The sequence below is a fragment of the Schistocerca gregaria genome, chromosome 6, assembly GCF_023897955.1.
Source record: "Schistocerca gregaria isolate iqSchGreg1 chromosome 6, iqSchGreg1.2, whole genome shotgun sequence".
In the NCBI taxonomy this organism is placed as follows: domain Eukaryota; kingdom Metazoa; phylum Arthropoda; class Insecta; order Orthoptera; family Acrididae; genus Schistocerca; species Schistocerca gregaria.
In genome coordinates, this window is record NC_064925.1 from 203318401 (window position 1) to 203341858 (window position 23458).

The window sequence follows — 23458 nt, forward strand, 5'->3', positions numbered from 1 at the left end:
GATAGAAAACAACAGCGGACCTACCACACTTCCCTGGGGCACTCCAGATGATACCCTCACCTCCGATGAACACTCACCATCGAGGACAACATACTGGGTTCTATAACTTAAGAAGTCTTTGAGCCACTCACATACTTGGGAGCCATTCCCATATGCTTGTACCTTAGTTAGGAGTCTGCAGTGGGGCACCGAGTCAATTCCTTTCCGGAAGTCAAGGAATATGGCATCCGTGTAATACCCTTCATCCATGGTTCACAAGATGTCATGTGAAAAAAGGGCGAGTTGCATTTCGCAGGAGCGATGCTTTCTAGAGCCCTGCTGATGCATGGACAGAAACTTCTCTGTCACAAGGAAATTCATTATATTCTAACTGAGAATATGTTCGAGAATCCTGCAACAAACCGATGTTACGGATATTGGTCTGTAATTTTGAGGATCCATCCTTCTACCCTTCTTATATGCAGGTGTCACCTGTGCTTTTTACAATCGCTTGGGACTTTACGTTGGGCAAGAGATGCAAGGTAAGTAAAGAGCCAAAGCAGTAGAGTACTCTCTGTAAAACCGAATTGGAATCCCATCAGGACCTGGTGATTTATTTATTTTCAACCCATTCAGCTGCTTCACAACCCCAGGGATGTCTATCATTATGTCCTCCGTATGGGAATTTGTACAAGACTCAAACAGCGGTATGTTTGTACGCTCCTCCTGTGTGAAAGATTTCTCAAATGCTAAATTTAAAATTTCAGCTTTCGTTTTGCTGTCTTCCATTGCCAGACCAGACTGATCAGTGAGTGACTAGATGGAAGCCTTCGATCCGCTTACCGATTTTATGTAAAACCAGAATTTCCTTGGGTTTTCAGCAAGATCTTTTGCTAAGGTATGGCGGTGGTAATGGTTGTATGCTTCGTGCATTGCTCTTTTTACAGCAGCCCATATCTCTACTAACTTTTGCCTGTCCTCACCCTCCCGATCTTTCTTGAACTGCGAGTGCAACTGCCTTGGCTTCCTGAGCATTGTCCGAATTGCGCTGTTAAACCACAGTGGGTCTTTTCCATCTGGCACCCACTTTTTCGGCACCTACTTGTCCAATATGTGATTTACAATGTGTTCAAAATTTGCCCATAATTCTTGCACGTCCATCATACTGGAAGTAAATGAAGTCGATTCATTTACAAAGTGGGATGCTGACAACTGCTTATCTGCTCTTTCTAGTAAGAATACTCTCCTAGCCTTCTTGACTGAATTTTTAACTTTCGTAACCATAGTTGTAATGACAATATCATGATCACTAATCCCTGTTGCAACACTGACTCCGTCGATTAGGTCTGGTCTGTTCGTGGCTACCAGATCTAAAATATTTCCATTACGTGTTGGCTGTCGATTTAGCTGCTCAAGACAGTTTTCGGATAATGTGATCAAAAGTAATTCACATGAAGGCTTGTCTGTACCACCTGTAATGAATCCATAGACATCACAGTCGATATTAGGTAGGTTGAAGTCGCCTCCGACTAATATAGCATGATCCGGGTACTTTTGCGATACAGAATGTGGACTCCCTTTGAATGATTCTAGTATTTTCACCTTGGAACCTGGTGCCAGTAATAATACCCCACAATTAACTTTATTTCCCCTAGTCCTGTTAAAAATGTCCAGAAAACTTCACAATCGCACACTGCTTCGACGTGAGTAGACAATATTTTTGTCAACTGCAATGAAGACACCACCTCCTACAGTGTCTAATCTGTCTTTCCGATACACATTCCAACCCTCACTAAATATTTCAGAACTTCCTATCTCAGGGTTCAGCCAGGTCTCAGTCCCGAGAATAATTTGCGCGCTACACGCTTCCTGGAGGGAAGTAAATTCAGCCACTTTATTCCGAACACTCTGAAAATTTACTGCCAATATCTTGATAGCTGAAGTGTCTTTACTCTGAGCGCGTCGTGATTTCCCTTCCTGCACGTCGGCTGGTGAGCGTTCATCAGGACACCTCACAGAACTGCCTAGCCTAAAAAACCCCCATGTGCACACCACAAGTACTCTGCTACCTGAGTAGCTGCTTCCTTTGTGCAGTGCACCCCTGACCTATCTAGGGGCATCCTACAATTCCAAACCCAATAGTGCAAGTCTAGAAATCTGCACCCAAGACCATCACAGAGTCGACGAAGCCTCTGGTTGAGACCCTCCACTCGGCTCCAAACCAAAGGACCCCGACCCACACTGGGAACGATGCTGCAAATAGAGAGCTCTGCTTGCACCCCGCGTGCAAGGCCAGCTGTCTTCACCAAATCCACCAGCCGCATGTACGAACTGAGGATCGCCTCAGAACCCAAGCGAAAGACATTATTGGTGCTGACGTGAGCAACTACTTGCGGACAATTGCACCCCGTATGCTCGATAGTCGCAGGCAAGGCGGCCTCCACATCTTGGATGAGGCCCCCCGGCAGACAAACAGAGTGCACATTGGATTTCTTTCCAGCCCTGTAGGCTATTTCCCTAAGGGGCTCCAAAACCCGCCTAATGTTGCACCTCCCAATAACCAGCAAGCCTTTGCCCCCGTGTGCCTGCTCAGGCCCTGCTGAAAGAGTGGCCACCTGCCCACTGACAGGATAAACGGTCAAGGCCAGCCTCCACATTGGCCCTCTGCCTTCAGCGACACAAACGCGTTGCAGTCTGCCGCTTACCCTGAGGTGAGGGTGGCCCCAACACGCCAGGTACACTATTAGGTGCCGCGACGGCTGAGTCAGCGGACGCAGCAAGCGACACCTGGGGTGTCTCAAGCAACGTGCCAGACCTTCCAGCGTCACTGCGCCTCGAGACAGCAGCCTGAAGGTGGCTGACCGTGGCCAACAGCATGCTCAGCTGCTCGCAAACCGCGGCCAGTTCCTCCTGCACCCGCACACAGCACGCACACGCCCTATCCATCCTACTGCTAATATCCAACGACTCCATGAATTTATACTCTACGGCTATCAATTATCAATATTACTCCTCTCAAATATGAGAATACACAAAGATTTTATGTAATTAAATATGCAAGCACACAAACACTTGGAAAGAAATTAAGAATGTCTGCTTGTTTCTGTGTAGGTGCGGATGGATATAATGGTGTGTGTGCGCGAGTGTATACCTGTCCTTTTTTCCCCCTAAGGTAAGTCTTTCTGCTCCCGGGATTGGAATGACTCCTTACCCTCTCCCTTAAAACCCACATCCTTTCGTCTTTCCCTCTCCTTCCCTTTTTCCTAATGAAGCAACCATTGGTTGTGAAAGCTTGAATTTTGTGTGTATGTTTGTTTGTGTTTGTTTGGGTGTCTATCAACATGCCAGCTCTTTTGTTTGGTAAGTTACATCATCTTTGTTTTTAGATATATTTTTCCCACGTGGAATGTTTCCCTCTATTATATATATACACCCTAATGGTAAACATGCAGTTCTTCAAAATCTAATTGGCTCAACTCCAGTGACCATGATGGCCAAAGCACAGCTCTGCCAATCTATATGTCTCATTAACAAAGAAGCCAAAGATACTGGCTTAATTTAATGGATGCTAATCTGGAAAATTTGGCTCAGTGGCTTTGAGCAGCAGTGTAATTTCCCAGAATATTTAGGAGTGTTTTACAGCTCACTGTGGGATGGATAAAAAAGAATATTCAGTATACAGCTTTCCATCACACAACACCATGCACTCACTATTAGACTATAAAAACAGCAGTCAGTCACAATATTCTTGTTTTCAATCTCACAAATTCTGCAATCCTGTGTGTCCAATGTACCATCAATGTGAAGTGTTGTCCAAGAAACCAGTTGTAAGTCAGTCATTATAATAATTTAGTTACATATGCACAACAGACCATTTCCTGTAGGATCATTCGTCTCATAGATTAGCACCAAGCAGCATCTATACAACCACTTGTGCACATCAGCTGGTTCAGCTAACTTACATATCTTTGGCCTTTGTCCAAAGGGTAACTGACCACATTTGAAATAATTCTTGGTTAACTATGATTTTCCACCACCCAAACTCAACACTTCTCAGGAGTGTATAGTGAGTGAGAAGGGGATGAGATGAACTGTAACATGATAAGTTACAAAGATTGTGTTGAATACATATGACTATTGTCACTTCTACCATCCATGGTTCTCATTGTGATTTCTATCATTGCCATTTCCTATTCAGCCAAACTACTCTTTTACAAACGTGCACACATTAAGCCAGTACTACCTACTAACTACTTTTTAAATACAAACACACGACTACGTAAACATCCATAATGTGGTTACAGATATAAAAAAATCTTTGCTTATTATTGATACATTTGTGGATACTTTCTACAGTAAATCCCCCAACGTGGCTGCAATTCAGACACCAAACAACATTGCTTTATCTAAGTTGAATCCCCTCCTTTCAGCTACTGGCGATAAAGTGTGTGGATGGTGGCTGGTCTCCGTCTTGTAGTCATCAGTTAGTGAAGACTGCTTTGCCAGCATACCACACACACCTAGTTGCTGCTGGCTATAAGGAACATGTGGGATTGAGGGTATGAATTCGGCTGAATTGGATGATATGTACATGAGACAGGCTGGCTAGTGTTTACCCCATGCCAGCACTTCTACCCAGAAATCTTAACAGGTTAGAGCACAGCCCTAACTGTTCGACAGTGGTGGTTTCATTCATCCTGGTTTTCTCATTTGGTCAACTCTTCCGGACACCCTCTCATAACTGAAAGGTGTTAAACTCTGGCTTTCAGAGGTGATGACTCATATAGTCCACAGCGGTGATGTACTGATTGTGTGCTCTTGCAGGCTTCAGGACATTTACTTGCTCCATGGCACCCAGTCTTCAGGCTCTCATGCATTCTGCCCCTATCACGTTTTTCTGGTGAATGGATGCTGGACAGTTCATGACACCAGAATAGGTTGTGGCACAACATTTCTCCCTCCTTTGAACAAATCTGGTCTCTGGTTTGAGACCTGTTTACATTTCTGGTCAAAAAAGATGTTAACACAAGTTTTACAGATTAACATAAAAAATACAATATTCTTCACTTTTCCGTACTCTAATTTAGCATAAACCACATGGTTCATTGACTTATCAACATGTTCCTTCCTAAGATTAACCCAGTATGTTGGTAGCTAGCACACTGGGAGCTCAACAGGTCAACTAGGGCTCCACTTAAAGTAGATAAGTTACAAAAAGCAGAGTTGTCAGAAACATAATGACACCAGAAACTGAGGTACTCTGTTTATCGCCATAGATGGTGGAGCATCTACTCAGCAGACATTCCAGTTTTCTGCATGGCTGTATCTTCATCCAGTGCATGGAGGAAGGCAGGTTTGAAAATGTTTAGCAAATCCATGAGGATAGTGGTGGCTCATGTCGGCAACTGTAACTTCACATTTACTGGTGATATCTCTGTGACTTGGCATAGCCCTTGATAGCACATAAGAATTTTTTGTTTTACCTTTTGGTGTATAGGCATTCACTATTATTATTGACTGGCCAACACTACATTTCAGCAACTTAACAGCACGCATCCCATTTTTCTCTTTGCCACTCGAGTGCCTTAGTTTTCACCCTTTATACTTGCTTCCACACACCTGTTAATATTTTTGCAAAATTTTGTATTGACTCTCCATTTTTCCTAATTTCAGGTTTAATAACTTTGAAAGGTGATGTCACCTTCCTTCCATACACCACCTTGTATGGTGATAGCCCAACAGTATCAGGCACTTGAAAATTATATGCAGCCACGATCTAGGATAGGTAAACATCCCATTCATTGTGGTGACTACTTACATAGTAGCTTAACATTTTACCAGTGGTACGATGAATGTGCCCAGTCTTCCCATTTGCTTTCGGGTGCAGGAAACTAGGTTTTAATTTCCTGATCAAAAGTATCCAGATATCTGACTGGAAATGACTTAAAAGTTCATTGTGCCCTCTATCAGTAATGCTGGAATTCAGTGTGGTGTTAGCCCACCCTTAGCTTTGATGACAGCTTCCACTCTCGCAGGCATACATTCAATCAGGTGCTGGAAGGTTTCTTGGAGAATGACAGCCCATTCTTCAGAGTGCTGCACTGAGGAGAGGTATGTCAGTTGGTGAGGCCGGGCACAAATTCGGTGTTCCAAAACATCCCAAAGGTGTTCTATAGGATACAGGTCATGACTCTGTGCCCGCCAGTCCATATCAGGGATGTTATTCTCGTGTAACCACTCCGTCACAGGCCACGCATTATGAACACGTGCTCAATTGTGTTGAAAGATGCACTCGCCATCTCCGAATTGCTCTTCAACAGTGGGAAGCAAGGAGGCACATAAAACATCAGTGTAGGAGTGTGCTGTGATACTGCCATGCAAAACAACAAGGGGCACAAGCCCCCTCCATGAAAAACATGACCACACCACCGCCTCCGAATTTTACTGTTGGCGCTACATATGCTGGCAGATGACGTTCACCAGGCATTCGCCATACTCACACCATGCCATCGGATCGCTACACTGTGTACTATGATTCGTCACTCTACACAAAGTTTTTCCACTGTTCAGTCCAATGTTTTTGCACCTTACAGCAAGCAAGGCATTGTTTGGCATTTACTTTCATGATGTGTGGCTTATGATCAGCTGCCCACTTATGAAATCCAAGTTTTCTCACCTCTGCCTAAGTGTCATAGTACTTGCAGTGGATCCTGGTGCAGTTTGGAATTCCTGTGTGATGGTATAGATAGATGTCTGCCTATAACACATTACGACCCTCTTCAACTGTCAGCGGTCTCTGTCAGTCAACAGATGAGTTTGGCCTGGCTTTTGTGCTGTACATGTCCTTTCACGTTGCCACTTCACTATCACATCAGAAACAGTGGACCTAGGGATGTTTATGAGTGTGGAAATCTCACATACACAAGTGACATCCAATCACCTGACTACATTCAAAGTCCACGAATTTCGCGGAGCACCCCATTCTGCTCTCCCACAATGTCTAATGACTACTGAGGTTGCTAATATGAAGTACCTGGCAGTAGGTGGCAGCACAATGCACCTAATGTAAAAAAAGGAAGTTTTTGGGGTGTCCAGATACATTTGATCACATAGTGTAGTTGTTTCATTAGTTGGAACACGAAGTTTGAGTCCTGATCCATAATTACTGTGTCAGGGATGGTAAACTTCAATAACCAGTTTTTATTCACCATTGCTTGTGCTTCTGCACTCACTTACTGACTCAGAGTAGCTGTCACTGGATGCCCTTGGTAATCTTTGCAGCAATATTTGTTGGTGGCTCAAATTGGAACATTGTACACACGGCACACAATTCTTCATTTATTCATGTCCTCCACCAATATAATTTGGCACCCTATTCTTTGTCCTATATGCCCCCTGTTCTGCTTAGCTCTTCTGCATTACCCTGCTTCTTGCCTGGTTTGTGAGCTCACTTTCAGTGCCCTTCAAGTCAGCCTGCTTGAAAGATCTTGCAACTCTAATAGCCACTTTAACGCCATTAATTTCTTGAATGCAGCTTGAAAATCAGCCATCCATGGGAATTTTGTATCTTTCCTTAGTAAATATGTTAATGGTCTGGCAATGTCAGCAAATACTGTAACAATTTTTCTGTAATTTCATAATCTTAAAAATGGCTGTAACTGTTTCGTAGTTTGTGGTGGTGGGAAATCCTGCACTACATAAACAATCTTGCATAAGTACTTACACTGTCTTGGCTAATCACAATGCCTATATAGTTCACTTCTACCAATACAAATTGGCATTTGTCAATACTTAACCTTCAATTCACTGCACATAAGATTTTAAACATCTCTTCTAGTCACTGCAAGTGCTGCTCCGGACCTTTGGAAAAGACAATGTCATCTAAGTACACCATACATTGGTGTGGTTTCAGCCCCTCAACACACCACCTACCAATTATTGAAATGCACTTTGTGGATTCTTAAACCCAAATGCTATCCATCAATATCGGTGATACCCAAAGGGGTGATAAATGCTGTCTTTGGCCAGTGCTCTGGTACTGCTTTCAACTAGTAGTACCTGCTTTTCAGATCCATCATAGAAAAGTACTTCCACTGATCCAAGTTATCTAATTTCCCACAATATTTAGTGTAAGATATACACGTGTAATTGTTCTTACTTTTAAATAAAGATAATCACAACAGAGCCTGTATTTTTTCATTCCATCCAATGACTTTTTTTGACATAATGACAACTGGTGCTTCTCAGGGACTACTACTCTTTCCAATAATACCATCATTCAGCTGTTGATGATAGATTCCTCCATTATTGGTTGCAAATGGTGAGGTATTCTGTACAGTTTCCTACAAACAGGAGATTTGTCCATGTCAGGATTCTGTGTTGTGTTATGGGAACTGCCAGCAGTAGTTCGCTAGAATTGAACAAATGTGTGAAATTCATTAACAGCTTCTACTAAGCTAGCCTGTTTCCTTCCTTCAAATGCTGTACTTTCTTGCATAATGCAGAATACTGACAGTTTGCCAGTAGCAGAGGTCCACATTTGACCTGTCCAAATCATTCTCATCCAAACTGGTAAGTAATAACAGAACTGCCTCATCAGCACCAAACCTATGCACACGAACCAAAACCATATATTCTCCATTTACTTTCTCCATGCATGCCATGCTCCTTCCTATAAAACAATATCATTGTCTACTAATGGCTGTACCAGACAGAAAATATTACTTACTAAGTCAAATGGGGTCTGAACACTATGGGACTTAACATCTGAGGTCATCAGTCCCCTAGAAGTTAGAACTACTTAAACTTAACTAACCTAAGAACATCACACACATCCATGCCCGAGGCAGGATTCGAACCTGCGACCGTAGCGGTCGCGCGGTTCCAGACTGAAGTGCCTAGAGCCGCTCGGTCACACTGGCTGGCTTACTTACTAAGTCAGTTTCCCTGTAGCTTGCGACACTTTATCATGAAAACTGAGCCTCAATGATTGTGTACACAGTTTATTTGATTCTACTCTCATGACAGAACTACCTTGTGACAGTGTATCACTCGCAGTGGTCTCTCCCAGTTGCAACGACATGCCATTGAGTTCAGCAGTGTGCTGCTAAAGATCAGTTTTTGAGTTATATCTATTTAAAAATTCAACCCCAGGATTGCACAATAACACTCGCCTACATGGAGCAAAACTTCCCAATTCTCTCAAAGATACTTGCTCCAACGCAAAATGTGAGCAATGGTGAACCTAGTGATGCTACATCACCATCACCTTCTCTGCATAACCTGTAATGTGGAGAATTTAGTCTTCCTACAAAACAGGTCCAAAATCACCATAGGTAGATGAGCCCTGGTCTCCACTAAAAACTTACACTCTGTCCCATTTCTCATACCAGCTAAGGAATACTCTGACTTTGCATATTGGGAGAGCTGTTCGGCAGCTTTGGAGTCCCTGTTGTTGTTTAAAGACCATTTCATATGCACTTGCCATTTTTGTCTCCTATTCATATAATCCTGCGCATGGAGTCCCTTCACTCTACACTCATGGTATTGTGGCTGGTGGCACCGATTCCTACGCCCACACCCATAGCACTTTACATAATAGAAAAAACACTTTCTGCCCTACACTCACATCGCTACATCTGCTTCGTCTAACTGTGTAACTAACCTGATGGCATCAGCTAAATCTTTTGGGTTTATAGTCTCTAATCACCTCAACATGTCCGGTGGAAGTCCCCTCACAAAGCATCAAGTGCTTTATGTTCAGCCTCTTGCAGGATAACTCTGTCCCCTTCTTCAATCCTTGTTATTTGATAAGTTTGCACATTTATTTTCCTGTCCTGCTCAGAAAAAACTCCACCGAGCTGCTCCCAAAATAATGTGGTTCTGTTCTGTTAGTATTGAATAAGCCCTTTCTTTAGATGCTCAAATATATCTACTTTATTCAACTCCTCGTGGTATGTTAAGGACATTTTCACCTCATGCACTGATCATAATTTTGCATCTGAAACAGTATTCCACATCTGTCCAGACACCCACATTGGCAGCTTTCAAATTATTATGAGCACTAACACAGCCTAGCCGGAAAAGGGGTAATTAGGTGAGCTGCAGTTGAATCCAGTGAAGGTGTGACTACACTAGATGGAACTTTCCTTTCCTTTCCTTCCGCTAGTTGATGGTGCATACACGTCGTCATAGTATCCACTCAGTTCTGCAGATCCACATTATCCTCATTCAACTGGGCTACCTGTCCCACAAAGGAATCACTTCTTCCCCATTGATTGTGTTTGTGACCCAGGCATAACAAAGACAGCTTCTACGGGTACTCAAGCGTAACAATAGTACATTATCTCAGTTCTTGCAATGAATCATTAACTGTGTCAGTTCCGATTGCTGGTGTCATCCATGTCCATAGTGTCGGCATGTACAACACATAACAGTTACTGATTGAGTACAAGGCAATTCATGGCCCGACAAATTACACTGCTCACATCTTACTGCTCATGTGCTTTCATAGTCTTCTGTAGTATTGTCCGTGAACTGAGAAGTCCGCAGGCTCTTCTCCCTTCATAAATGACACTTACAGATTCCTATGACAATTAATTCTCTGTACAATGTCAGTGTACAGGAACATAAGAGGATCAGAAAAATAATAAGTTCACTCAGCATCTTCATACTGTCAAAGCTGCTAGCTAGACCTGATGACAACATTGCTCCAACACCAGTATGTAGAGGTGTCACAAACATTTCTTCATCCACAGCTGTCTGTTGTTGTTGTTGCAATGACCAATTCTGGTAACAGAATGTAAAGGTTAGTACATGATCCCTGTAGTGACAGGAGAATTGGCTACTGGCAAGTCACAATATAGAGCTGTTTGCCTGGACCTGGACAACAAAGGTGGTGATGACTAGAATTGTATGGCAGGCTGTCAGTATAACAGCCCTGGTCAAGAAAGTCTTTTATTCATGTTGCTTACAGCAATGGAGTTGTATATAAAAGGGAGGTGGTGGTTCTGTGTGACAATAGGTGGCCGCAGGCGAATGTCATGCTCCTGTCAGTGGTTTGCCTGCCTGCCAGGCAAGCAGTGTGTGCTAGTGATGGCGACTGCTGTCATCAGCGTGGTCACAGAATCAATGTAAGGCAACATGCCATTGGCTATTGATGACAGAGGCAGTCCCTGATCATCAACAGCGTTCTTCCAGGGGGTCAGAGAACAACAACAGTGTAGCTGGCCAGTTGATAGCATCCACATTTTAGACCAGGCAGAAGCCTCCAGTTACTGGTGACAAAGTCCATGGACTGGGGCTGGCTGCTTCATCTTTACTACAGATGGTCTCCATTTCTTAGTCCTGGGCTGGGTAATGTTTTCCCAAAGGTAGCACTTCAGCTCGGAAATTTTAACGGGCTAAATGATAGTGATGGTGATGGTGAGGTTTGGTTTGGTTTGTGAATCACTCAACTGCGCAATCATCAATGCCCATATCCCAATGTTTTCATAGTCCAATCTAGTCATTCTCAAAAATGACGATGATGAAATGATGAGGACAACACAAACACCCAGTCCCCAGGCAGAGAAAAATCCCCAACCCAGCTGAGAATCGAACCCGGGACCCCGTGAACCAGAGGCAGCAACGCTAGCCACTGGTTTAATACTGTGGACAAAAAACAGGCTGGATTGTGTGGCCATAATTATTTGGTGATGATAACTTTATCTGTCCCCGTTTTCTTCTTCAGTCAGCTGTTTCAAATGCCCTACCACCATTGTAAGCACTCCAACTGTGGCTTTCAGAGGCGGTGACATATTCTACAGGATCAGCAAAGTAAACAAGTGCTCTTGCACTCTGAATACACTTTCTTGCTCCATAGTGCCTGGCCTTCAGGTTGATGGACACTTCTCCCTCTATGACCTCATTCTGCTGAATTGATGATGGACAGTTCATTACACCAGATTTAAGCTGTGTCACAACATTATGTTGTGATCTTATTCATAACTGCATTTGTTTCATTCAGTTCTGTTGACCCTCCCAATAAATGTTATTAATTCAAATAAACCATCACCAGACATTAACGTCAATGCCTTGTTCATGTAGCCGTTCTGACTGCTGAAATTTACACAACAAGTAAAAAAAGAAGAAGAAAAAAAGAAAGATGCACCATGAAGGAAAGCTGTCTGGGGCGTCTCCAGACACTTCTTCTCTGGCGATAGGGGTGCATTTCGAAGTGGGACTCATTTCTAAAGACAGTTTTACTCGAGTCAATGAGATTCCAGACTGAAGATTTGTCTGGAGATGCTCCGAACAGCAGTGTGATACCAACCTGAGTGTCACTTGTCATGTGGCCCAACAGTCGGGATTGATAGTCAGGGGTACTTTTATTTTCATAGCTGGACCCCTTGGTTGTCATTCGTGGCACCCTTAAATCACAGCAGCACATCAACGATATTCTAGGCACCGTCATGTTGCCCCTTATGGCAAGCCATCCTAGGCTTACATTTCAGCAAGACAGTGCCTGCCTGCACATGGCTAGAGTTTCTGCTGTTGTCTTCGTGCTTGCCAAACCCTACCTAGGCCAGCAAGATCATGTGATCTCTCCCCAATTGAGAACATCTGGAGCATTATGGGCAGGGCTCTCCAACCAGTTTGAGATTTTGATAATGACATGCAACAGTTTGACAGAATTTGACATGATATCATTCAGGAGGACATCCAACAACCCTATTAATCGTGCCAAGCCAAATAAGTGTTTGCATAAGGGCTAGAGATGAACCAATATTGACTTGATCCATTTGTGAAGCTCTTCCTTCTTTTTTTCTCTTAAGACTGTGTGTCACTGAGAACACTTTGTAATACAGAGGGTCTGCCACTTAACTTTTTTCCAATGATTTTTCCTCCTAAGATGTTCTTTATGAGTGGCCAAGTAAGTGGCCCCGACAGTCAGGATACCAGTTACTTTGGAATAAGGCTGGGAATCTCGGACATATTCTGAGTCATGGTCACCTTTGTGCTCATATGGCAAAGATTACCAAATCCACCGGTTAGTCCCTCAACCGTTAGGGGTAAAACTCAATGGGACTCGGGGCAAGTAAGCCCAGCAACCTGCTTCCCTGGTACTTTAAATATGATGCTGGCAACAATCAGAGCAAAATGCCTCGGACCTTTGGAGGTGACGGAGTCCCACCTCTAACTGACAAACCAGGGACTCTTAAGATACGACTTGGCAAACAAATGGTAATGAGATGAGGAGCTGTTAATATCAATGAAGGCTACTCTGGGAAGAAGGTAGAGCTGGCAGAGGCTGCAAGTAAGATGGGGCTGGACGTTTTAGGTGTTAGTGACGTTCAGCTAAGGGGTAAGAAAGAAGAGGAAGTGGGAGAATACAAGGTCTACCTGTCAGGAGTCAAAGCAGGAATAGCACAATGGGGTGTAGGGCTTTACATCAGAAAAGAAATTGAACCCAGCGTAGTTGCAATAAGGTATGTAAACAAGTTACTGATGTGGATACATTTGACAGTGTCCAGCAAGAAAATTAGGATTGTGTCAGTATATTCGCAGTGTGAAGGGACAGATCAAGATAAGCTGGATAGTTTTTATGAGGCACTCAGTGATGTAGTTGTTACAGTAAAGGACAAGGACAGTGTTCTGCTCATGGGTGATTTTAATGCTAGGATTGGAAATCTCACAGAAGGGTATGAAAAGGTTATGGGTAAATTTGGAGAGGATATGGAGGCCAGCAGGAACAGGAAGCAAAGTCTTGGATTTCTGTGCCAGTATGGGCTTAGTAATCACAAACTCCTTTTTTAAACATAAGAACATTCACCGGTATACTTGGGAAGGCAGGGGAACCAGATCTGTCATTGCGTATTTAACAGATCAGGAAGGCTGTGAGGGACACACGTGTATTCAGGGGATTCTTTGATGACACTGATCATTATTTAATCTGCATTGAAATTGGGATTGTGAGGCCGAAAGTGCAGGAGGTCAGGTCCATATGTAGGAGGATAAGTGTGGAGAAACTTCAGGATAAGGAAATCAGGCACAAGTACATAACAATGATCTCTGAAAGGTACCAGTTAGTTGAATGTAGTCAATTACAGTCATTGGAAAAGGAATGGACAAGGTACAGGGACACAGTACTAGAATTGGCTAAAGAATGTCTTGGAACAGTAGTGTGTAAAGGTAGGATGAAGCAAACAGCTTGGTGGAATGACACAGTCAAGGCAGTCTGTAAAAGGAAAAAGAAGGCGTATCAAAAATGGCTACATACTAGAACTCGGGTAGACAGAGAAAGTTATGTTGAAGAAAGAAACAAAGCCAAACTGATAATTGCAGCATGCAAGAAGAAATCTTGGGAAGACTTTGGGTCAAGCTGCTGGAAAACCATTCTGGAGTGTAATTAGTAGTCTTCGAAAGGGAGGTAAGAAGGAAATGACAAGTATTTTGGACAGGTCAGGAAAACTGCTGGTGAATCCTGTGGATTCCTTGGGCAGATGGAGGGAATATTTTGAAGAGTTGCTCAATATAGGTGAAAATACGAGGTACAATGGAACAGGAATGATGGTGGAAATAGGATCACATTTGGGGAAGTGGAGAAAATGGTCAATAGATTGCAGTGCAATAAAGCAGTTGGGGTGGATGAAATTAAGTCGGAACTCATCAAATACAGTAGAATGTCAGGTCTTAAATGGTTACACAGGATAACTGAAATGGCCTGGGAGTCGGGACAGGTTCCATCAGACTCGACAAAAGCAGTAATCACACCAATCTATAAACATGGAAACAGAAAAGATTGTAACAACTACAGAGGTATCTCTGTTGTGGGTAAAATCTTCTCAGGTATTGTTGAAAGGAAAGTGCGGGTATTAGTTGAGGACCAATTGGATGAAAATCAGTGTGGGTTTAGGCCTCTTAGAGGTTGTCAGGACCAGATCTTTAGCTTACGGCAAATAATGGAGAAGTGTTATGAGTGGAACAGGGAATTGTATCTATGCTTTATAGATCTAGAAAAGGCATATGACTGGGAAGTTACTGTCTGTTCTCGAGATTATGGAATAGGAGGCAAACTTTTGCAATCAATTAAAGGTCTTTACAAGGATAGTCAGGCAGCAGTTAGAGTTGGCTGTAAATTGAGTTCATGGTTCAGAGTAGTTTCAGGGGTAAGACAAGGCTGCAACCTGTCTCCACTGTTGTTCATACTATACATGGATCATATGTTGAAAACAGTAGACTGGCTGAACGAGATTAGGATATGTGAACACAAAATAAGCAGTCTTGTATATGCGGATGACTTAGTTGTGATGGCAGATTCAATTGAAAGTTTGTAAAGTAATATTTCAGAGCTAGATCAGAAATGTGAGGACTATAGTATGAAGATTATCATGTCCAAAACGAAAGTAATGTCAGTGGGAAAGAGATATAAACAGATTGAGTGCCAAATAGGAGGAACAAAGTTAGAACAGGTGGACGGTTTCAAGTACTTAGGATGCATATTCTCACAGGATGGCAACATAGTGAAAGAACTGGAAGCGAGGTGTAGCCAAGCTAATGCAAGAAGGAAGTCAGTACCAAGACTAAGTTATCTGTGCACCGTTCAATCTTTCGACCAATTTTGTTGTATGGGAGCGAAAGCTGGGTGGATTCAGGTTACCTTATCAACAAGGTTGAGGTTACGGATATGAAAGTAGCCAGGATGATTGCAGGTACTAGTAGATATGAACATTGGTAGGAGGGTGTCCACAATGAGGAGATCAAAGAAAAACTGGGAATGAACTCTATAGATGTAGCAGTCAGGGTGAACAGGCTTAGATGGCGGGGTCATGTTACACGCATGGGAGTAGCAAGGTTACCCAAGAGACTCATGGGTTCAGCAGTAGAGGGTAGGAGGAGTCAGGGCAGACCAAGGGGAAGGTACCTGGATTCGGTTAAGAATGATTTTAAAGTAATAGGCTTAACATCAGAAGAGGCACCAATGTTAGCACTGAATAGGGGATCATGGAGGAATTTTATAAGGGGGACTATACTTCAGACTGAACGCTGAAAGGCATAATCAGTCTTAAATGATGTTTTATATGAAAATGTTAAACTGAATCAGGCGTCTAGAAATTTAGATTTTCTTCACTGTATTGTGTTAATAAATGTCTTTTTGTCTTTAATTTCTTTCACTTTGTGTTCAGTGGTTCACGAAGCTTTTGTGGTACTTCTCCATAAACACATCTCTGTCAGTTCAATTTTTTTTCTTTTCTTCATTCCCCGGCGTCTACCCTTCACACTCAAAACTTAAAATGCTCATCTTGATGAATTACTTTCTCTTTTCTATATTAAAGTGGTTGTTTTATAATAAATTACTCTTGTTTCAGAAAGTTTGTTTTGTCACTGCAGTTCTTCTTTTAATATCCATTACACTTATGTTTTCATTTGTTACTGTAGTTATCAAGTAGCAGAATTCATTTATTTGCATTAGAGTTTTATTTCCTAGCTGAGCATTTGGCCTTGCTTGTCTGTACACATTATCTATCACCTATCACCATTATATTACACTTTTTGTGTGTATTTTCAGTTGGTGGTTGTCCAAGGTATCGGACAAAAATTCTGATATGTAGTTGGTGTTCTTTTCAGAATCTGTTAAAATTATTATATAATCATCATCATATCATTTGACACAATGAAATGTTCAGTTAGATGTGAAGAATATACTCTTAGACATTTATGTTGTACAAATACACTCCTGGAAATTGAAATAAGAACACCGTGAATTCATTGTCCCAGGAAGGGGAAACTTTATTGACACATTCCTGGGGTCAGATACATCACATGATCACACTGACAGAACCACAGGCACATAGACACAGGCAACAGAGCATGCACAATGTCGGCACTAGTACAGTGTATATCCACCTTTCGCAGCAATGCAGGCTGCTATTCTCCCATGGAGACGATCGTAGAGATGCTGGATGTAGTCCTGTGGAATGGCTTGCCATGCCATTTCCACCTGGCGCCTCAGTTGGACCAGCTTTCGTGCTGGACATGCAGACCGCGTGAGACGACGCTTCATCCAGTCCCAAACATGCTCAATGGGGGACAGATCCGGAGATCTTGCTGGCCAGGGTAGTTGACTTACACCTTCTAGAGCATGTTGGGTGGCACAGGATACATGCGGACGTGCATTGTCCTGTTGGAACAGCAAGTTCCCTTGCCGGTCTAGGAATGGTAGAACGATAGGTTCGATGACGGTTTGGATGTACCATGCACTATTCAGTGTCCCCTCGACGATCACCAGATGTGTACGGCCAGTGTAATAGATCGCTCCCCACACCATGACGCCGGGTGTTGGCCCTGTGTGCCTCGGTCGTATGCAGTCCTGATTGTGGCGCTCTCCTGCACGGCACCAAACATGTATACGACCATTATTGGCACCAAGGCAGAAGCGACTCTCATCGCTGAAGACGACACGTTTCCATTCGTCCCTCCATTCACGCCTGTCGCGACACCACTGGAGGCGGGCTGCACGATGTTGGGGCGTGAGCGGAAGACGGCCTAACGGTGTGCGGGACCATAGCCCAGCTTCATGGAGAAAGTTGCGAATGGTCCTCGCCGATACCCCAGGAGCAACAGTGTCCCTTATTTGCTGGGAAGTGGCGGTGCGGTCCCCTACGGCACTGCGTGCAGAGTAGAACAGAACAAGCCTTATGAAACTAAAAACATAACTTTACTGACATAAAAACAAAAAACAACCAAAATAAAAGTAGTGTGTTCAAAAGTACAAAACTGTAAAATCAATCTGCAACTGTACAACATTCCTCCCTCTTAATTGTAGCATACTTGGATTTTACTTTGCATGGTGTCCTCTAGGTGGTTGAGACATTGCTTCTCATACCTGTCTCACTGCTCAATGAGGGCCCTATTAATAGAGGGTGTATACGCTCCGGAAAAAAACCGGGTATCTTTTCATTCGGGAGAAAACCGGGAAAACCGTGGGAAATTTTAAGAATTCCGGGAATTTTTCGTTGTTTTGGCTTTCAGTTGCGCAACTTGTTGATAAAACTAAACACTTTCGGCGTGTTTCAATTTAGGCGACACTAGTTGCATGAGTTTTGAGGTTGTGTGTTCGTGGAGTGTAGACAAACTGAAATAAGAAGTGAGGAATGGATAATAATGTTCGCTTTTTGGATGTCTATGGTTTGCATAGGTGTTTGTGGGATTTCAGTGACGATGATTACAAAAATAAATAACATATTGCTGCCGCTGAGACTGTCATGTGCGATCATAACAGATCGTTTGACAGTATCTGAGCTGCAGGGCAAAATTTATTGAGGTAGGAGCACATATAAAACTGAATTAAGACAGATACAAGAAAGTGTAATTCTAGCTGTGGCAATGCTCTCGTCTACAAGACTAAAATCCCATCGTTCGAGTTAGCCAACTCTTTGTTAAGTAATATTGTTGTCAGGAGGGAAGGCTATGCAAATTCAAGAAGCTGCATTATTTATCGAACTTTCATCTATTTAAAAAGTCGCTGCATTGCTCCCCATTCACATATGTTAAAATTTTGAAATATTGCCACAATACAGATATATCTTCAAGAGAGTAGTTTGCAAACCATTCCCTTCTAAATGCGGCCTGCTTCGAATAATTATTATTGCTAATGTTAATAACTACTAATGTTAATAATTATTGGTGTTAATGAAAAAGCATCATCACCGACTAAAACCGTATATTATAGCATGCCGAGTGTTGTCAATTGTAATGCACGCAATATAATTTGTAATTTCAGTTCTGGCGACAGTGCTTCATGCATTACAGTACCTTTATTCCTTATTGCATTACTAACTCCTTAGAAAAAACGTGAACAGTTCTGATGACATTTTAAGCTAATTAAAAGAACTTCTTGGATCTCCCATTATAAATTACTTCAGCAAGGATGCTGAGCAACCACGCTGATGTCATTTCTTCACCCTGTCACGAATCGAAACACGTTTCTTATTTTTTCTTATGCAGCAATTCCAGGCAACAAGCTTTAAATCCATCACAACTCGTGCATGGTGCAGTTGCCAAAAGTTTAATTTCAGACACGACTCAGGGATCCGCAAAACGACGAAGCTGAAGTGTTTATTGATGTCGCCGTGTCTACAGTCATATATGAAACCACTTGTGTGCAACTCATTCAACGCAACGATTGACGCATCCCAATGACGTCGTGTAAACTACGCCTTAGGTTCGTTTGAGCAGTTGCCACCGTGCTTAGGCGCATGCGCAGCTGAGTTGCATATGAGCAATACCTTCTCCCGCTTCTGGCTACTTGAAGTGCGTCTGTTAGCTGTATCTTAGGTAACTAGACACGAGTTGTAGCGGTAGCAACAACGAGCCAGGTGCTACGCGGTAACATTTTTCTGGCACACCCAAGCTGCCAGATTGTGGAGCGCACATGGGTTTTTGTTGTTGTTGTGGTCTTCAGTCCAGAGGCTGGTTTGATGCAGCTCTCCATGCTACTCTATCCTGTGCAAGCTTCTTCATCTCACAGTACCTACCGCAACCTACAACCTTCTGAATCTGCTTAGTGTATTCACCTCTTGCTCTCCCTCTACGATTTTTACCCTCCACACTGCCCTCCAATACTAAATTGGTGATCCCTTGATGCCTCAGAACATGTCCTACCAACCAATCCCTTCTTCTGGTCAGGTTGTGCCACAAACTTCTCTTCTCCCTAGTCCTATTCAATACTTCCTCATTAGCAATGTGATCTACCCATCTAATCTTCAGCATTCTTCTGTAACACCACATTTCGAAAGCTTCTATTCTCTTCTTGTCCAAACTATTTATCGTCCATGTTTCACTTCCATACATGGCTACACTCCATACAAATACTTTCAGAAATGACTTCCTGACACTTAAATCTATACTCGATGTTAACAAATTTCTCTTCTTCAGAAACACTTTCCTTGCCATTGCCAGTCTACATTTTATATCCTCTCTACTTCGACCATCATCAGTTATTTTGCTCCCCAAATAGCAAAACTCCTTTACTACTTTAAGTGTCTCATTTCCTAATCTAATTCCCTCAGCATCACCCGACTTAATTCTACTACATTCTATTATCCTCGTTTTGCTTTTGTTGATGTTCATCTTATATACTCCTCTCAAGACACTATCCATTCCATTCAACTGCTCTTTCAAGTCCTTTGCTGTCTCTGACAGAATTACAATGTCATTGGTGAACCTCAAACTTTTTATTTCTTCTTCATGAATTTTAATACCTACTCCAAATTTTTCTTTTGTTTCCTTTGCTGCTTGCTCAATATACAGATTGAATAACATCGGGGAGAGACTACAACCCTGTCTTACTCCCTTCCCAACCACTGCTTCCCTTTCGTGTCCCTCGACTCTTATAACTGCAATCTGGTTTCTGTACAAATTGTTAATAGCCTTTCGCTCCCTGTATTTTACCCCTGCCACTTTTAGAATTTGAAAGAGACTATTCCAGTCAATGTTGTCAAAAGCCTTCTCTAAGTCTACAAATGCTAGAAACGTAGGTTTGCCCTTCCTTAATCTAGCTTCTAAGATAAGTCATAAGGTCAGTATTGCCTCACGTGTTGCAGTATTTCTACGGAATCCAAACTGATCTTCCCTGAGGTCGGCTTCTACTAGTATTTCCATTCATCTGTAAAGAATTCGTGTTAGTATTTTGCAGGTGTGGCTTATTAAACTGATAGTTTGGTAATTTTCACATCTGTCAACACCTGCTTTCTTTGGGATTGGGATTATTATATTCTTCTTGAACTCTAAGGGTATTTCGCCTGTTTCATACATCTTGCTCACCAGATGGTAGAGTTTTGCCAGGACTGGCTCTCCCAAGGCCGCCAGTAGTTCCAATGTAATGTTGTCTACTCCCGGGGGCCTTGTTTCAACTCAGGTCTTTCAGTGCTCTGTCAAACTCTTCACGCAGTATTGTATCTCCCATTTCATCTTCAGCTACATCCTCTTCCATTTCCATAATATTGTCCTCAAGTACATCGCCCTTGTATAGACCCTCTATATACTCCTTCCACCTTTCTGCTTTCCCTTCTTTGCTTATAACTGGGTTCCCATCTGAGCTCATGATGTTCATACAAGTGGTTCTCTTATCTATAAAGGGCTCTTTAATTTTCCTGTAGGCAGTGTCTATCTTACCCCTAGATTTTAATTTGCCGGATATAGACTGGGAGACTCAAACGTTCATAACAGGTGGCAGGTACAAAGAATCCAGTTAAAGTGCTTCATCTGAAAACTACCTTGAGCAGTTAAACAGAGAACCGACTCATGGCGATAACATATTAGACCTTCTGATGACAAACAGACCCGAACTATTTGAAACAGTATACGCAGAAAAGGGAATCAGCGATCATAAAGCAGTTACGGCATCGATGATTTCAGCCGTAAATATAAATATTTAAAAAGGTAGGAAGATTTTTCTGTTTAGCAAGTGACAAAAAGTAGATTACAGAGTACCTGACGGCTTAACACAAAAGTTTTGTCTCAAGTACAGATAGTGTTGAGGATCAGTGGACAAAGTTCAAAACCATCGTACAATATGCGTTAGATGAGTATGTGCCAAGCAAGATTGTAAGAGATGGAAAGAGCCACCGTTGTACAACAATCGAGTTAGAAAATTGCTGCAGAAGCAAAGGAAACTTCACAGCAAACATAAACATAGCCAAAGCCTTGCAGACAAACAAAAACTACGCGAAGCGAAATGTAGTGTGAGGAGGGCTATGCGAGAGGCGTTCAATGAATTCGAAAGTAATGTTCTATGTACTGACTTGGCAGAAAATTCTAATAAATTTTGGTCTAGCGGTAGGTGGAACAAAACAAAATGTCCAGACACTCTGTGACCAAAATAGTACTGAAACAGAGGATGACAGACTAAAGGCCGAAATATTAAATGTCTTTTTCCAAAGCTGTTTCACAGAGGAAGACTGCACTGTAGTTCCTTCTCTAGATTGTTGTACAGATGACAAAATGGTAGATATCGAAATAGACGACAGAGGGATAGAGAGACAATTAAAATTGCTCAAAAGATGAAAGGCCGCTGGACCTGATGGGATACCAGTTCGATTTTACACAGAGTACGTGAAGGTACTTGCCCCCGTTCTTGCAGCGGTGTACCGTAGGTCTCTAGAAGAGCGTAGCGTTCAAAAGGATTGGAAAAGGGCACAGGTCATCCCGTTTTCAAGAAGGAACGGCGAACAGATGTGCAGAACTATAGACCTATATCTCTAACGTCGGTCAGTTGTAGAATTTTGGAACACATGTTATGTTCGAATATAATGACTTTTCTGGAGACTAGAAATCTACTCTGTAGGAATCACCATGGGTTTCAAAAAAGACTGTCGTGTGAAACCCAGCTCGCGCTATTCGTCCACGAGACTTAGAGGGCCATAGACTCGGGTTCACAAGTAGATGCCATGTTTCTTGACATCCACAAGGCATTCGATACAGCTCCCCACAGTCGTTTAATGGACAAAGTAAGAGCATATGGACTATCAGACCAATTGTGTGATTGGATTGAAGAGTTCCTAAATAACAGAATGCAGCATGTCATTCTCAATGGAGAGAAATCATCTGAAGTAAGAGTGATTTCAGGTGTGCCGCTGGGGTGTGTCGTAGGACCGTTGCTATTCACAATATACATAAACTCCTTGTGGATGACATCTGAAGTTCACTGAGGCTTTTTGCAGATGATGCTGTGGTCTATCGAAAGGTTGTAACAATGGAAAATTGTACTGAAATGCAGGAGGATCTGCAGCGAATTGACGCATGTTGCAAGGATTGGCAATTCAGTCTCAATGTAGACAAGTGTAATGTGTTGTGAATACACAGAAAGATAGATCCCATATCATTTAGCTACAAAATAGCAGGTCAGCAACTGGAAGCAGTTAATTCCACAAATTATCTGGGAGTACGCATTAGGAGTGATTTAAAATGGAATGATCATACAGAGTTGATCGTCGGTAAAGCAGATGCCAGACTGAGATTCATTGGAAGAATCCTAAGGAAATGCAATCCGAAAACAAAGGAAGTAGGTTACAGTACGCTTGTTCGCCCACTGCTTGAATACTGCTCAGCAGTGTGGGATCCGTACCAGATAGGGTTGATAGAAGATATAGAGAAGATCCAATGGAGAGCAGCACACTTCGTTACAGGATCATTTAGTAATCGCGAAAGCATTATGGAGATGATAGATAAACTCCAGTGGAAGCCTCTGCAGGAGAGACGCTCAGTAGCTTGGTACGGGCTTTTGTTGAAGTTTCAAGACCATACCTTCACAGAAGAGTCAAGCGGTATATTGCTCCCTCCTACGTATATCTCGCGAAGAGACCATGAGGATAAAATCAGAGAGATTAGAGCCCACACAGAAGCATACCGACAATCCTTTCCACGAACAATATGAGACTGGAATAGAAGGGAGAACCAATAGAGGTACTCAGGGTACCGTCCGCCACACACCGTCAGG